The following is a 16,711-nucleotide window of genomic DNA, read 5'->3' on the forward strand; positions in this document are numbered from 1 at the left end:
AGCAGGTAGAACAAGTCTTGTGGTGCATTTCAGCTGCCTACCGGGGTAGTGTAAAAACAACCAGCGGATCTTCTTTCTGGCACCTTCCCCGGAGGAGTTGTGCATGGGGTGTTTTTGGAACATTTTGTCACCAGCCGAGTCCAAAATTCAGCGCTTCCCCATCTCAGCCCAGAAAGCAGGTAGAACAAGTCTTGTGGTGCCTTTCAGCTGCCTACCCGACTAATGTAAAAAATTTCAACAGAACTCCTTTCTGGCACCTTCCCCAGTGGAGTTGTGCATGGGGTGTGTTTGGAACATTTTGTCACCAGCCGAGGCCAAAATTCAGCGCTTCCCCATCTCAGCCCAGAAAGCAGGTAGAACAAGTTATGTTGTGCCTTTCAGCTGCCTACTGGGGTAGTGTAAAAACTACCAACGGAACTCCTGTCTGGCACCTTCCCCGGTGGAGTTGTGCATGGGGTGTGTTTGGAACATTTTGTCACCAGACGAGTCCAAAATTCAGCGCTTCCCCATCTCAGCCCAGAAAGCAGGTAGAACAAGTTATGTGGTGCCTTTCAGCTGCCTAACGGAGCAATGTAAAAAATACCAAAAGAACTCGTTTCTGTCACCTTCCCCGGAGGAGTTGTGCATGGGGTGTGTTTGGAACATATTGTCACCATCCGAGGCCAAAATTCAGCGCTTCCGCATCTCAGCCCAGAAAGCAGGATGAATTACATCTGTGGTACCTTTAAGCTGCAACCGGGGTAGTGCAAGAACTACCAACGGAACTCCTTTCTGGCACCTTCCCCGGTGGAGTTGTGCATGGGGTGTGTTTGGAACATTTTGTGACCAGCCGAGGCCAAAATTCAGCGCTTCCCCATCCTAGCCCAGAAAGCATGTAGAACAACTTTTGTGGTGCCTTCCAGCTGCCTACCCTAGCAATGTAAAAAGTACCAAAAGAACTCCTTTCTGACACCTTCCACGGTGGAGTTGTGCATGGGGTGTGTTTGGAACATTTTGTCACCAGCCGAGTCCAAAATTCAGCGCTTCCCCAACTGAGCCCAGAAAGCAGGTAGAACAACTTTTGTGATGCATTTCAGCTGCCTACCGCGGTAGTCTAAAAACTAGCCACAGAACTCGTATCTGGCCCCTTCGCCAGTGGAGTTGTGCATGGGGTGTGTTTGGAACATTTTGTCACCAGCCGAGTCCAAACTTCAGCGCTTCCCCATCTCAGCCCAGAAAGCAGGTAGAACAAGTTATGTGGTGCCTTCCAACTGCCTACTGGGGTAGTGTATAAACTACCAACGGAACTCCTTTCTGGCACCTTCCCCGGAGGAGTTGTGCATGGGGTGTTTTTGGAACATTTTGTCACCAGCCGAGTCCAAAATTCAGCGCTTCCCCATCTCAGCCCAGAAAGCAGGTAGAACAAGTCTTGTGGTGCCTTTCAGCTGCCTACCCGAGCAATCTAAAAAGTACCAAGAGAACTCCTTTCTGGCACCTTCCCCGGTGGAGTTGTGCATGGGGTGTGTTAGGAACATTTTGTCACCAGCCGAGTCCAAAATTCAGCGCTTCCCCATCTCAGCCCAGAAAGCAGGTAGAACAAGTTTTGTGGTGCCTTTCAGCTGCCTACTGGGGTAGTGTAAAAACTACCAAGAGAACTCATTTCTGGCACATTCCTTGGTGGAGTCGTGCATGGGGTGTGTTTGGAACATTTTGTCACCAGCCGAGTCCATACTTCAGCGCTTCCCCATCTCAGCCCAGAAAGCAGGATGAACTACATCTGTGGTACCTTTCAGCTGCCTACCGGGGTAGTGTAAAAACTAGCAAAGGAACTCCTTTCTGGCACCTTCCCCGGTGGAGTTGTGCATGGGGTGTGTTTGGAACATTTTGTGACCAGCCGAGGCCAAAATTCAGCCCTTCCCCATCCTAGCCCAGAAAGCAGGTAGAACAACTTTTGTGGTGCCTTCCAGCTGCCTACCCTAGCAATGTAAAAAGTACCGAGAGAACTCCTTTCTGGCACCTTCCCCGGAGGAGTTGTGCATGGGGTGTGTTTGGAACATTTTGTCACCAGCCGAGTCCAAAATTCAGCGCTTCCCCATCTCAGCCCAGAAAGTAGGTAGAACAAGTCTTGTGGTGCCTTTCAGCTGCCTACCCTAGCAATGTAAAAAGTACCGAGAGAACTCCTTTCTGGCACCTTCCCCGGAGGAGTTGTGCATGGGGTGTGTTTGGAACATTTTGTCACCAGCCGAGTCCAAAATTCAGCGCTTCCCCAACTGAGCCCAGAAAGCAGGTAGAACAACTTTTGTGATGCATTTCAGCTGCCTACCGCGGTAGTCTAAAAACTAGCCACAGAACTCGTATCTGGCCCCTTCGCCAGTGGAGTTGTGCATGGGGTGTGTTTGGAACATTTTGTCACCAGCCGAGGCCAAAATTCAGCGCTTCCCCATCTCAGCCCAGGAAGTAGGTAGAACAAGTTATTGTGGTGCCTTTCAGCTGCCTAACGGAGCAATGTAAAAAATACCAAAAGAACTCGTTTCTGTCACCTTCCCCGGAGGAGTTGTGCATGGGGTCTGTTTGGAACATTTTGTCACCAGCCGAGTCCAAAATTCAGCGCTTCCCCATCTCAGTCCAGAAAGCAGGTAGAACAAGTTTTGTGGTGCCTTTCAGCTGCCTACCGGGGTAATGTAAAAACTAGCAACAGAACTCGTATCTGGCCCCTTCCCCGATGGAGTTGTGCATGGGGTGTGTTTGGAACATTTTGTCACCAGCCGAGGCCAAAATTCAGCGCTTCCCCATCTCAGCCCAGAAAGCAGGTAGAACAAGTCTTGTGGTGCCTTTCAGCTGCCTACTGGGGTAGTGTAAAAACTACCAAGAGAACTCATTTCTGGCACATTCCTTGGTGGAGTCGTGCATGGGGTGTGTTTGGAACATTTTGTCACCAGCCGAGTCCAAAATTCAGCGCTTCCCCATCTCAGCCCAGAAAGCAGGTAGAACAAGTTTTGTGGTGCCTTTCAGCTGCCTACCGCGGTAGTGTAAAAACTACCAACGGAACTCCTTTCTGGCACCTTCCCCGGAGGAGTTGTGCATGGGGTGTGTTTGGAACATTTTGTCACCAGCCGAGGCCAAACTTCAGCGCTTCCCCATCTCAGCCCAGAAAGCAGGATGAACTACATCTGTGGTACCTTTAAGCTGCCTACCGGGGTAGTGTAAGAACTACCAACGGAACTCCTTTCTGGCACCTTCCCCGATGGAGTTGTGCATGGGGTGTTTTTGGAACATTTTGTCACCAGCCGAGTCCAAAATTCAGCGCTTCCCCATGTCAGCCCAGAAAGCAGGTAGAACAAGTCTTGTGGTGCCTTTCAGCTGCCTACCCGAGCAATGTAAAAAGTACCAAGAGAACTCCTTTCTGGCACCTTCCCCGGTGGAGTTGTGCATGGGGTGTGTTAGGAACATTTTGTCACCAGCCGAGTCCAAAATTCAGCGCTTCCCCATCTCAGCCCAGAAAGCAGGTAGAACAAGTCTTGTGGTGCATTTCAGCTGCCTACCGGGGTAGTGTAAAAACAACCAACGGATCTTCTTTCTGGCACCTTCCCCGGAGGAGTTGTGCATGGGGTGTTTTTGGAACATTTTGTCACCAGCCGAGTCCAAAATTCAGCGCTTCCCCATCTCAGCCCAGAAAGCAGGTAGAACAAGTCTTGTGGTGCCTTTCAGCTGCCTACCCGACTAATGTAAAAAATTTCAACAGAACTCCTTTCTGGCACCTTCCCCAGTGGAGTTGTGCATGGGGTGTGTTTGGAACATTTTGTCACCAGACGAGTCCAAAATTCAGCGCTTCCCAATCTCAGCCCAGAAAGCAGGTAGAACAAGTCTTGTGGTGCCTTTCAGCTGCCTAACGGAGAAATGTAAAAAATACCAAAAGAACTCGTTTCTGGCACCTTCCCCGGTGGAGTTGTGCATGGGGTGTGTTTGGAACATTTTGTCACCAGCCGAGTCCAAAATTCAGCGCTTCCCCATCTCAGCCCAGAAAGCAGGTAGAACAAGTTATGTTGTGCCTTTCAGCTGCCTACTGGGGTAGTGTAAAAACTACCAACAGAACTCCTTTCTGGCACCTTCCCCGGTGGAGTTGTGCATGGGGTGTGTTTGGAACATTTTGTCACCAGCCGAGTCCAAAATTCAGCGCTTCCCCATCTCAGCCCAGAAAGCAGGTAAAACAACTTCTGTGGTGCCTTTCAGCTGCCTACCGCGGTAGTGTAAAAACTACCAAGAGAACTCCTGTCTGGCACGTTTCCCGATGGAGTTGTGCATGGGGTGTGTTTGGAACATTTTGTCACCAGCCGAGTCCAAAATTCAGCGCTTCCCCATCTCAGCCCAGAAAGCAGGTAGAACAAGTCTTGTGGTGCATTTCAGCTGCCTACCGGGGTAGTGTAAAAACAACCAGCGGATCTTCTTTCTGGCACCTTCCCCGGAGGAGTTGTGCATGGGGTGTTTTTGGAACATTTTGTCACCAGCCGAGTCCAAAATTCAGCGCTTCCCCATCTCAGCCCAGAAAGCAGGTAGAACAAGTCTTGTGGTGCCTTTCAGCTGCCTACCCGACTAATGTAAAAAATTTCAACAGAACTCCTTTCTGGCACCTTCCCCAGTGGAGTTGTGCATGGGGTGTGTTTGGAACATTTTGTCACCAGCCGAGGCCAAAATTCAGCGCTTCCCCATCTCAGCCCAGAAAGCAGGTAGAACAAGTTATGTTGTGCCTTTCAGCTGCCTACTGGGGTAGTGTAAAAACTACCAACGGAACTCCTGTCTGGCACCTTCCCCGGTGGAGTTGTGCATGGGGTGTGTTTGGAACATTTTGTCACCAGACGAGTCCAAAATTCAGCGCTTCCCCATCTCAGCCCAGAAAGCAGGTAGAACAAGTTATGTGGTGCCTTTCAGCTGCCTAACGCAGCAATGTAAAAAATACCAAAAGAACTCGTTTCTGTCACCTTCCCCGGAGGAGTTGTGCATGGGGTGTGTTTGGAACATATTGTCACCATCCGAGGCCAAAATTCAGCGCTTCCGCATCTCAGCCCAGAAAGCAGGATGAATTACATCTGTGGTACCTTTAAGCTGCAACCGGGGTAGTGCAAGAACTACCAACGGAACTCCTTTCTGGCACCTTCCCCGGTGGAGTTGTGCATGGGGTGTGTTTGGAACATTTTGTGACCAGCCGAGGCCAAAATTCAGCGCTTCCCCATCCTAGCCCAGAAAGCATGTAGAACAACTTTTGTGGTGCCTTCCAGCTGCCTACCCTAGCAATGTAAAAAGTACCAAAAGAACTCCTTTCTGACACCTTCCACGGTGGAGTTGTGCATGGGGTGTGTTTGGAACATTTTGTCACCAGCCGAGTCCAAAATTCAGCGCTTCCCCAACTGAGCCCAGAAAGCAGGTAGAACAACTTTTGTGATGCATTTCAGCTGCCTACCGCGGTAGTCTAAAAACTAGCCACAGAACTCGTATCTGGCCCCTTCGCCAGTGGAGTTGTGCATGGGGTGTGTTTGGAACATTTTGTCACCAGCCGAGTCCAAACTTCAGCGCTTCCCCATCTCAGCCCAGAAAGCAGGTAGAACAAGTTATGTGGTGCCTTCCAACTGCCTACTGGGGTAGTGTATAAACTACCAACAGAACTCCTTTCTGGCACCTTCCCCGGAGGAGTTGTGCATGGGGTGTTTTTGGAACATTTTGTCACCAGCCGAGTCCAAAATTCAGCGCTTCCCCATCTCAGCCCAGAAAGCAGGTAGAACAAGTCTTGTGGTGCCTTTCAGCTGCCTACCCGAGCAATCTAAAAAGTACCAAGAGAACTCCTTTCTGGCACCTTCCCCGGTGGAGTTGTGCATGGGGTGTGTTAGGAACATTTTGTCACCAGCCGAGTCCAAAATTCAGCGCTTCCCCATCTCAGCCCAGAAAGCAGGTAGAACAAGTCTTGTGGTGCCTTTCAGCTGCCTACTGGGGTAGTGTAAAAACTACCAAGAGAACTCATTTCTGGCACATTCCTTGGTGGAGTCGTGCATGGGGTGTGTTTGGAACATTTTGTCACCAGCCGAGTCCATACTTCAGCGCTTCCCCATCTCAGCCCAGAAAGCAGGATGAACTACATCTGTGGTACCTTTCAGCTGCCTACCGGGGTAGTGTAAAAACTAGCAAAGGAACTCCTTTCTGGCACCTTCCCCGGTGGAGTTGTGCATGGGGTGTGTTTGGAACATTTTGTGACCAGCCGAGGCCAAAATTCAGCCCTTCCCCATCCTAGCCCAGAAAGCAGGTAGAACAACTTTTGTGGTGCCTTCCAGCTGCCTACCCTAGCAATGTAAAAAGTACCGAGAGAACTCCTTTCTGGCACCTTCCCCGGAGGAGTTGTGCATGGGGTGTGTTTGGAACATTTTGTCACCAGCCGAGTCCAAAATTCAGCGCTTCCCCATCTCAGCCCAGAAAGTAGGTAGAACAAGTCTTGTGGTGCCTTTCAGCTGCCTACCCTAGCAATGTAAAAAGTACCGAGAGAACTCCTTTCTGGCACCTTCCCCGGAGGAGTTGTGCATGGGGTGTGTTTGGAACATTTTGTCACCAGCCGAGTCCAAAATTCAGCGCTTCCCCAACTGAGCCCAGAAAGCAGGTAGAACAACTTTTGTGATGCATTTCAGCTGCCTACCGCGGTAGTCTAAAAACTAGCCACAGAACTCGTATCTGGCCCCTTCGCCAGTGGAGTTGTGCATGGGGTGTGTTTGGAACATTTTGTCACCAGCCGAGGCCAAAATTCAGCGCTTCCCCATCTCAGCCCAGGAAGTAGGTAGAACAAGTTATTGTGGTGCCTTTCAGCTGCCTAACGGAGCAATGTAAAAAATACCAAAAGAACTCGTTTCTGTCACCTTCCCCGGAGGAGTTGTGCATGGGGTCTGTTTGGAACATTTTGTCACCAGCCGAGTCCAAAATTCAGCGCTTCCCCATCTCAGTCCAGAAAGCAGGTAGAACAAGTTTTGTGGTGCCTTTCAGCTGCCTACCGGGGTAATGTAAAAACTAGCAACAGAACTCGTATCTGGCCCCTTCCCCGATGGAGTTGTGCATGGGGTGTGTTTGGAACATTTTGTCACCAGCCGAGGCCAAAATTCAGCGCTTCCCCATCTCAGCCCAGAAAGCAGGTAGAACAAGTCTTGTGGTGCCTTTCAGCTGCCTACTGGGGTAGTGTAAAAACTACCAAGAGAACTCATTTCTGGCACATTCCTTGGTGGAGTCGTGCATGGGGTGTGTTTGGAACATTTTGTCACCAGCCGAGTCCAAAATTCAGCGCTTCCCCATCTCAGCCCAGAAAGCAGGTAGAACAAGTTTTGTGGTGCCTTTCAGCTGCCTACCGCGGTAGTGTAAAAACTACCAACGGAACTCCTTTCTGGCACCTTCCCCGGAGGAGTTGTGCATGGGGTGTGTTTGGAACATTTTGTCACCAGCCGAGGCCAAACTTCAGCGCTTCCCCATCTCAGCCCAGAAAGCAGGATGAACTACATCTGTGGTACCTTTAAGCTGCCTACCGGGGTAGTGTAAGAACTACCAACGGAACTCCTTTCTGGCACCTTCCCCGATGGAGTTGTGCATGGGGTGTTTTTGGAACATTTTGTCACCAGCCGAGTCCAAACTTCAGCGCTTCCCCATGTCAGCCCAGAAAGCAGGTAGAACAAGTCTTGTGGTGCCTTTCAGCTGCCTACCCGAGCAATGTAAAAAGTACCAAGAGAACTCCTTTCTGGCACCTTCCCCGGTGGAGTTGTGCATGGGGTGTGTTAGGAACATTTTGTCACCAGCCGAGTCCAAAATTCAGCGCTTCCCCATCTCAGCCCAGAAAGCAGGTAGAACAAGTCTTGTGGTGCATTTCAGCTGCCTACCGGGGTAGTGTAAAAACAACCAACGGATCTTCTTTCTGGCACCTTCCCCGGAGGAGTTGTGCATGGGGTGTTTTTGGAACATTTTGTCACCAGCCGAGTCCAAAATTCAGCGCTTCCCCATCTCAGCCCAGAAAGCAGGTAGAACAAGTCTTGTGGTGCCTTTCAGCTGCCTACCCGACTAATGTAAAAAATTTCAACAGAACTCCTTTCTGGCACCTTCCCCAGTGGAGTTGTGCATGGGGTGTGTTTGGAACATTTTGTCACCAGCCGAGTCCAAAATTCAGCGCTTCCCCATCTCAGCCCAGAAAGCAGGTAGAACAAGTTATGTTGTGCCTTTCAGCTGCCTACTGGGGTAGTGTAAAAACTACCAACAGAACTCCTTTCTGGCACCTTCCCCGGTGGAGTTGTGCATGGGGTGTGTTTGGAACATTTTGTCACCAGACGAGTCCAAAATTCAGCGCTTCCCAATCTCAGCCCAGAAAGCAGGTAGAACAAGTCTTGTGGTGCCTTTCAGCTGCCTAACGGAGCAATGTAAAAAATACCAAAAGAACTCGTTTCTGGCACCTTCCCCGGTGGAGTTGTGCATGGGGTGTGTTTGGAACATTTTGTCACCAGCCGAGTCCAAAATTCAGCGCTTCCCCATCTCAGCCCAGAAAGCAGGTAGAACAAGTTATGTTGTGCCTTTCAGCTGCCTACTGGGGTAGTGTAAAAACTACCAACAGAACTCCTTTCTGGCACCTTCCCCGGTGGAGTTGTGCATGGGGTGTGTTTGGAACATTTTGTCACCAGCCGAGTCCAAAATTCAGCGCTTCCCCATCTCAGCCCAGAAAGCAGGTAGAACAAGTTTTGTGGTGCCTTTCAGCTGCCTACCGGGGTAATGTAAAAACTAGCAACAGAACTCCTTTCTGGCACCTTCCCCGATGGAGTTGTGCATGGGGTGTGTTTGGAACATTTTGTCACCAGCCGAGTCCAAAATTCAGCGATTCCCCATCTCAGCCCAGAAAGCAGGTAGAACAAGTCTTGTGGTGCCTTTCAGTTGCCTACCCGAGCAATGTAAAAAGTACCAAGAGAACTCGTTTCTGGCACCTTCCCCGGTGGAGTTGTGCATGGGGTGTGTTTGGAACATTTTGTCACCAGCCGAGTCCAAAATTCAGCGCTTCCCCAACTCAGCCCAGAAAGCAGGTAGAACAACTTTTGTGGTGCATTTCAGCTGCCTACTGGGGTAGTGTAAAAACTACCAATGGATCTTCTTTCTGGTACCTTCCCCGGAGCAGTTGTGCATGGGGTGTGTTTGGAACATTTTGTCACCAGCCGAGTCCAAAATTCAGCGCTTCCCCATCTCAGCCCAGAAAGCAGGTAGAACAAGTCTTGTGGTGCCTTTCAGCTGCCTACCCGTGTAATGTAAAAAATTTCAACAGAACTCCTTTCTGGCCCCTTCGCCAGTGGAGTTGTGCATGGGGTGTGTTTGGAACATTTTGTCACCAGCCGAGTCCAAAATTCAGCGCTTCCCCATCTCAGCCCAGAAAGCAGGTAGAACAAGTTTTGTGGTGCCTTTCAGCTGCCTACTGGGGTAGTGTAAAAACTACCAACGGAACTCCTTTCAGGCACATTCCCCGGTGGAGTTGTGCATGGGGTGTTTTTGGAACATTTTGTCACCAGCCAAGTCCAAAATTCAGCGCTTCCCCATCTCAGCCCAGAAAGCAGGTAGAACAAGTCTTGTGGTGCCTTTCAGCTGCCTACCCGAGCAATGTAAAAAGTACCAAGAGAACTCCTTTCTGGCACCTTCCCCGGTGGAGTTGTGCATGGGGTGTGTTAGGAACATTTTGTCACCAGCCGAGTCCAAAATTCAGCGCTTCCCGATCTCAGCCCAGAAAGCAGGTAGAACAACTTTTGTGGTGCCTTTCAGCTGCCTACTGGGGTAGTGTAAAAACTACCAAGAGAACTCATTTCTGGCACATTCCTTGGTGGAGTCGTGCATGGGGTGTGTTTGGAACATTTTGTCACCAGCCGAGTCCATACTTCAGCGCTTCCCCATCTCAGCCCAGAAAGCAGGATGAACTACATCTGTGGTACCTTTCAGCTGCCTACCGGGGTAGTGTAAAAACTAGCAAAGGAACTCCTTTCTGGCACCTTCCCCGGTGGAGTTGTGCATGGGGTGTGTTTGGAACATTTTGTGACCAGCCGAGGCCAAAATTCAGCGCTTCCCCATCCTAGCCCAGAAAGCAGGTAGAACAACTTTTGTGGTGCCTTCCAGCTGCCTACCCTAGCAATGTAAAAAGTACCGAGAGAACTCCTTTCTGGCCCCTTCCCCGGAGGAGTTGTGCATGGGGTGTGTTTGGAACATTTTGTCACCAGCCGAGTCCAAAATTCAGCGCTTCCCCAACTGAGCCCAGAAAGCAGGTAGAACAACTTTTGTGATGCATTTCAGCTGCCTACCGCGGTAGTCTAAAAACTAGCCACAGAACTCGTATCTGGCCCCTTCGCCAGTGGAGTTGTGCATGGGGTGTGTTTGGAACATTTTGTCACCAGCCGAGGCCAAAATTCAGCGCTTCCCCATCTCAGCCCAGGAAGTAGGTAGAACAAGTTATTGTGGTGCCTTTCAGCTGCCTACTGGGGTAGTGTAAAAACTACCAATAGAACTCATTTCTGGCACATTCCCCGGTGGAGTTGTGCATGGGGTGTTTTTGGAACATTTTGTCACCAGCCGAGGCCAAAATTCAGCGCTTCCCAATCTCAGCCCAGAAAGCAGGATGAACTACATCTGTGGTGCATTTCAGCTGCCTACCCGAGTAATGTAAAAAGTTCCAACAGAACTCCTTTCTGGCACCTTGCCCTATGGAGTTGTGCATGGGGTGTGTTTGGAACATTTTGTCACCAGCCGAGGCCAAAATTCAGCGCTTCCCCATCTCAGCCCAGAAAGCAGGTAGAACAAGTTTTGTGGTGCCTTTCAGCTGCCTACCGGGGTAATGTAAAAAGTTCCAACAGAACTCCTTCCTGGCACCTTGCCCGATGGAGTTGTGCATGGGGTGTGTTTGGAACATTTTGTCACCAGCCGAGTCCAAAATTCAGCGCTTCCCCATCTCAGCCCAGAAAGCAGGTAGAACAAGTTTTGTGGTTCCTTTCAGCTGCCTACTGGGGTAGTGTAAGAACTACCAATAGAACTCGTTTCTGGCACCTTCCCCGGTGGAGTTGTGCATGGGGTGTGTTTGGAACATTTTGTCACCAGCCGAGGGCAAAATTCAGCGCTTCCCCATCTCAGCCCAGAAAGCAGGTAGAACAAGTCTTGTGGTGCCTTTCAGCTGCCTACCTGAGTAATGTAAAAAATTTCAACAGAACTCCTTTCTGGCCCCTTCGCCAGTGGAGTTGTGCATGGGGTGTGTTTGGAACATTTTGTCACCAGCCGAGTCCAAAATTCAGCGCTTCCCCATCTCAGCCCAGAAAGCAGGTAGAACAAGTCTTGTGGTGCCTTTCAGCTGCCTACCCGAGCAATGTAAAAAGTACCAAGAGAACTCGTTTCTGGCACCTTCCCCGGTGGAGTTGTGCATGGGGTGTGTTTGGAACATTTTGTCACCAGCCGAGTCCAAACTTCAGCGCTTCCCCAACTCAGCCCAGAAAGCAGGTAGAACAACTTTTGTGGTGCATTTCAGCTGCCTACTGGGGTAGTGTAAAAACTACCAACGGATCTTCTTTCTGGTACCTTCCCCGGAGCAGTTGTGCATGGGGTGTGTTTGGAACATTTTGTCACCAGCCGAGTCCAAAATTCAGCGCTTCCCCATCTCAGCCCAGAAAGCAGGTAGAACAAGTCTTGTGGTGCCTTTCAGCTGCCTACCCGTGTAATGTAAAAAATTTCAACAGAACTCCTTTCTGGCCCCTTCGCCAGTGGAGTTGTGCATGGGGTGTGTTTGGAACATTTTGTCACCAGCCGAGGCCAAAATTCAGCGCTTCCCCATCTCAGCCCAGAAAGCAGGTAGAACAAGTTATGTTGTGCCTTTCAGCTGCCTACTGGGGTAGTGTAAAAACTACCAACGGAACTCCTGTCTGGCACCTTCCCCGGTGGAGTTGTGCATGGGGTGTGTTTGGAACATTTTGTCACCAGCCGAGTCCAAAATTCAGCGCTTCCCAATCTCAGCCCAGAAAGCAGGTAGAACAAGTCTTGTGGTGCCTTTCAGCTGCCTAACGGAGCAATGTAAAAAGTACCAAGAGAACTCGTTTCTGGCACCTTCCCCGGTGGAGTTGTGCATGGGGTGTGTTTGGAACATTTTGTCACCAGCCGAGTCCAAACTTCAGCGCTTCCCGATCTCAGCCCAGAAAGCAGGTAGAACAAGTCTTGTGGTGCATTTCAGCTGCCTACCGGGGTAGTGTAAAAACTACCAATGGATCTTCTTTCTGGTACCTTCCCCGGAGGAGTTGTGCATGGGGTGTGTTTGGAACATTTTGTCACCAGCCGAGTCCAAAATTCAGCGCTTCCCCATCTCAGCCCAGAAAGCAGGTAGAACAAGTCTTGTGGTGCCTTTCAGCTGCCTACCGGGGTAATGTAAAAAATTTCAACAGAACTCCTTTCTGGCCCCTTCGCCAATGGAGTTGTGCATGGGGTGTGTTTGGAACATTTTGTAACCAGCCGAGTCCAAAATTCAGCGCTTCCCCATCTCAGCCCAGAAAGCAGGTAGAACAAGTCTTGTGGTGCCTTTCAGCTGCCTAACGGAGCAATGTAAAAAATACCAAAAGAACTCGTTTCTGGCACCTTCCCCGGTGGAGTTGTGCATGGGGTGTGTTTGGAACATTTTGTCACCAGCCGAGTCCAAAATTCAGCGCTTCCCCATCTCAGCCCAGAAAGCAGGTAGAAGAAGTTATGTGGTGCCTTTCAGCTGCCTAACGGAGCAATGTAAAAAATACCAAAAGAACTCGTTTCTGTCACCTTCCCCGGAGGAGTTGTGCATGGGGTGTGTTTGGAAAATATTGTCACCATCCGAGGCCAAAATTCAGCGCTTCCGCATCTCAGCCCAGAAAGCAGGATGAATTACATCTGTGGTACCTTTAAGCTGCAACCGGGGTAGTGCAAGAACTACCAACGGAACTCCTTTCTGGCACCTTCCCCGGTGGAGTTGTGCATGGGGTGTGTTTGGAACATTTTGTGACCAGCCGAGGCCAAAATTCAGCGCTTCCCCATCCTAGCCCAGAAAGCATGTAGAACAACTTTTGTGGTGCCTTCCAGCTGCCTACCCTAGCAATGTAAAAAGTACCAAAAGAACTCCTTTCTGACACCTTCCACGGTGGAGTTGTGCATGGGGTGTGTTTGGAACATTTTGTCACCAGCCGAGTCCAAAATTCAGCGCTTTCCCAACTGAGCCCAGAAAGCAGGTAGAACAACTTTTGTGATGCATTTCAGCTGCCTACCGCGGTAGTCTAAAAACTAGCCACAGAACTCGTATCTGGCCCCTTCGCCAGTGGAGTTGTGCATGGGGTGTGTTTGGAACATTTTGTCACCAGCCGAGTCCAAACTTCAGCGCTTCCCCATCTCAGCCCAGAAAGCAGGTAGAACAAGTTATGTGGTGCCTTCCAACTGCCTACTGGGGTAGTGTATAAACTACCAACGGAACTCCTTTCTGGCACCTTCCCCGGAGGAGTTGTGCATGGGGTGTTTTTGGAACATTTTGTCACCAGCCGAGTCCAAAATTCAGCGCTTCCCCATCTCAGCCCAGAAAGCAGGTAGAACAAGTCTTGTGGTGCCTTTCAGCTGCCTACCCGAGCAATCTAAAAAGTACCAAGAGAACTCGTTTCTGGCACCTTCCCCGGTGGAGTTGTGCATGGGGTGTGTTAGGAACATTTTGTCACCAGCCGAGTCCAAAATTCAGCGCTTCCCCATCTCAGCCCAGAAAGCAGGTAGAACAAGTTTTGTGGTGCCTTTCAGCTGCCTACTGGGCTAGTGTAAAAACTACCAAGAGAACTCATTTCTGGCACATTCCTTGGTGGAGTCGTGCATGGGGTGTGTTTGGAACATTTTGTCACCAGCCGAGTCCATACTTCAGCCATTCCCCATCTCAGCCCAGAAAGCAGGATGAACTACATCTGTGGTACCTTTCAGCTGCCTACCGGGGTAGTGTAAAAACTAGCAAAGGAACTCCTTTCTGGCACCTTCCCCGGTGGAGTTGTGCATGGGGTGTGTTTGGAACATTTTGTGACCAGCCGAGGCCAAAATTCAGCGCTTCCCCATCCTAGCCCAGAAAGCAGGTAGAACAACTTTTGTGGTGCCTTCCAGCTGCCTACCCTAGCAATGTAAAAAGTACCGAGAGAACTCCTTTCTGGCCCCTTCCCCGGAGGAGTTGTGCATGGGGTGTGTTTGGAACATTTTGTCACCAGCCGAGTCCAAAATTCAGCGCTTCCCCAACTGAGCCCAGAAAGCAGGTAGAACAACTTTTGTGATGCATTTCAGCTGCCTACCGCGGTAGTCTAAAAACTAGCCACAGAACTCGTATCTGGCCCCTTCGCCAGTGGAGTTGTGCATGGGGTGTGTTTGGAACATTTTGTCACCAGCCGAGGCCAAAATTCAGCGCTTCCCCATCTCAGCCCAGGAAGTAGGTAGAACAAGTTATTGTGGTGCCTTTCAGCTGCCTACTGGGGTAGTGTAAAAACTACCAATAGAACTCATTTCTGGCACATTCCCCGGTGGAGTTGTGCATGGGGTGTTTTTGGAACATTTTGTCACCAGCCGAGGCCAAAATTCAGCGCTTCCCAATCTCAGCCCAGAAAGCAGGATGAACTACATCTGTGGTGCATTTCAGCTGCCTACCCGAGTAATGTAAAAAGTTCCAACAGAACTCCTTTCTGGCACCTTGCCCTATGGAGTTGTGCATGGGGTGTGTTTGGAACATTTTGTCACCAGCCGAGGCCAAAATTCAGCGCTTCCCCATCTCAGCCCAGAAAGCAGGTAGAACAAGTTTTGTGGTGCCTTTCAGCTGCCTACCGGGGTAATGTAAAAACTACCAAGAGAACTCGTTTCTGTCACCTTGCCCGATGGAGTTGTGCATGGGGTGTGTTTGGAACATTTTGTCACCAGCCGAGTCCAAAATTCAGCGCTTCCCCATCTCAGCCCAGAAAGCAGGTAGAACAAGTTTTGTGGTTCCTTTCAGCTGCCTACTGGGGTAGTGTAAGAACTACCAATAGAACTCGTTTCTGGCACATTCCCCGGTGGAGTTGTGCATGGGGTGTGTTTGGAACATTTTGTCACCAGCCGAGTCCAAAATTCAGCGCTTCCCCATCTCAGCCCAGAAAGCAGGTAGAACAAGTCTTGTGGTGCCTTTCAGCTGCCTACCTGAGTAATGTAAAAAATTTCAACAGAACTCCTTTCTGGCCCCTTCGCCAGTGGAGTTGTGCATGGGGTGTGTTTGGAACATTTTGTCACCAGCCGAGTCCAAAATTCAGCGCTTCCCCATCTCAGCCCAGAAAGCAGGTAGAACAAGTCTTGTGGTGCCTTTCAGCTGCCTACCCGAGCAATGTAAAAAGTACCAAGAGAACTCGTTTCTGGCACCTTCCCCGGTGGAGTTGTGCATGGGGTGTGTTTGGAACATTTTGTCACCAGCCGAGTCCAAACTTCAGCGCTTCCCCAACTCAGCCCAGAAAGCAGGTAGAACAACTTTTGTGGTGCATTTCAGCTGCCTACTGGGGTAGTGTAAAAACTACCAATGGATCTTCTTTCTGGTACCTTCCCCGGAGCAGTTGTGCATGGGGTGTGTTTGGAACATTTTGTCACCAGCCGAGTCCAAAATTCAGCGCTTCCCCATCTCAGCCCAGAAAGCAGGTAGAACAAGTCTTGTGGTGCCTTTCAGCTGCCTACCCGTGTAATGTAAAAAATTTCAACAGAACTCCTTTCTGGCCCCTTCGCCAGTGGAGTTGTGCATGGGGTGTGTTTGGAACATTTTGTCACCAGCCGAGTCCAAAATTCAGCGCTTCCCCATCTCAGCCCAGAAAGCAGGTAGAACAAGTTATGTTGTGCCTTTCAGCTGCCTACTGGGGTAGTGTAAAAACTACCAACGGAACTCCTGTCTGGCACCTTCCCCGGTGGAGTTGTGCATGGGGTGTGTTTGGAACATTTTGTCACCAGCCGAGTCCAAAATTCAGCGCTTCCCAATCTCAGCCCAGAAAGCAGGTAGAACAAGTCTTGTGGTGCCTTTCAGCTGCCTAACGGAGCAATGTAAAAAGTACCAAGAGAACTCGTTTCTGGCACCTTCCCCGGTGGAGTTGTGCATGGGGTGTGTTTGGAACATTTTGTCACCAGCCGAGTCCAAACTTCAGCGCTTCCCGATCTCAGCCCAGAAAGCAGGTAGAACAAGTCTTGTGGTGCATTTCAGCTGCCTACCGGGGTAGTGTAAAAACTACCAATGGATCTTCTTTCTGGTACCTTCCCCGGAGGAGTTGTGCATGGGGTGTGTTTGGAACATTTTGTCACCAGCCGAGTCCAAAATTCAGCGCTTCCCCATCTCAGCCCAGAAAGCAGGTAGAACAAGTCTTGTGGTGCCTTTCAGCTGCCTACCGGGGTAATGTAAAAAATTTCAACAGAACTCCTTTCTGGCCCCTTCGCCAATGGAGTTGTGCATGGGGTGTGTTTGGAACATTTTGTAACCAGCCGAGTCCAAAATTCAGCGCTTCCCCATCTCAGCCCAGAAAGCAGGTAGAACAAGTCTTGTGGTGCCTTTCAGCTGCCTAACGGAGCAATGTAAAAAATACCAAAAGAACTCGTTTCTGGCACCTTCCCCGGTGGAGTTGTGCATGGGGTGTGTTTGGAACATTTTGTCACCAGCCGAGTCCAAAATTCAGCGCTTCCCCATCTCAGCCCAGAAAGCAGG

Source organism: Falco peregrinus, chromosome 1 (genome assembly GCF_023634155.1).
Source record: "Falco peregrinus isolate bFalPer1 chromosome 1, bFalPer1.pri, whole genome shotgun sequence".
Taxonomy (NCBI): Eukaryota; Metazoa; Chordata; class Aves; order Falconiformes; family Falconidae; genus Falco; species Falco peregrinus.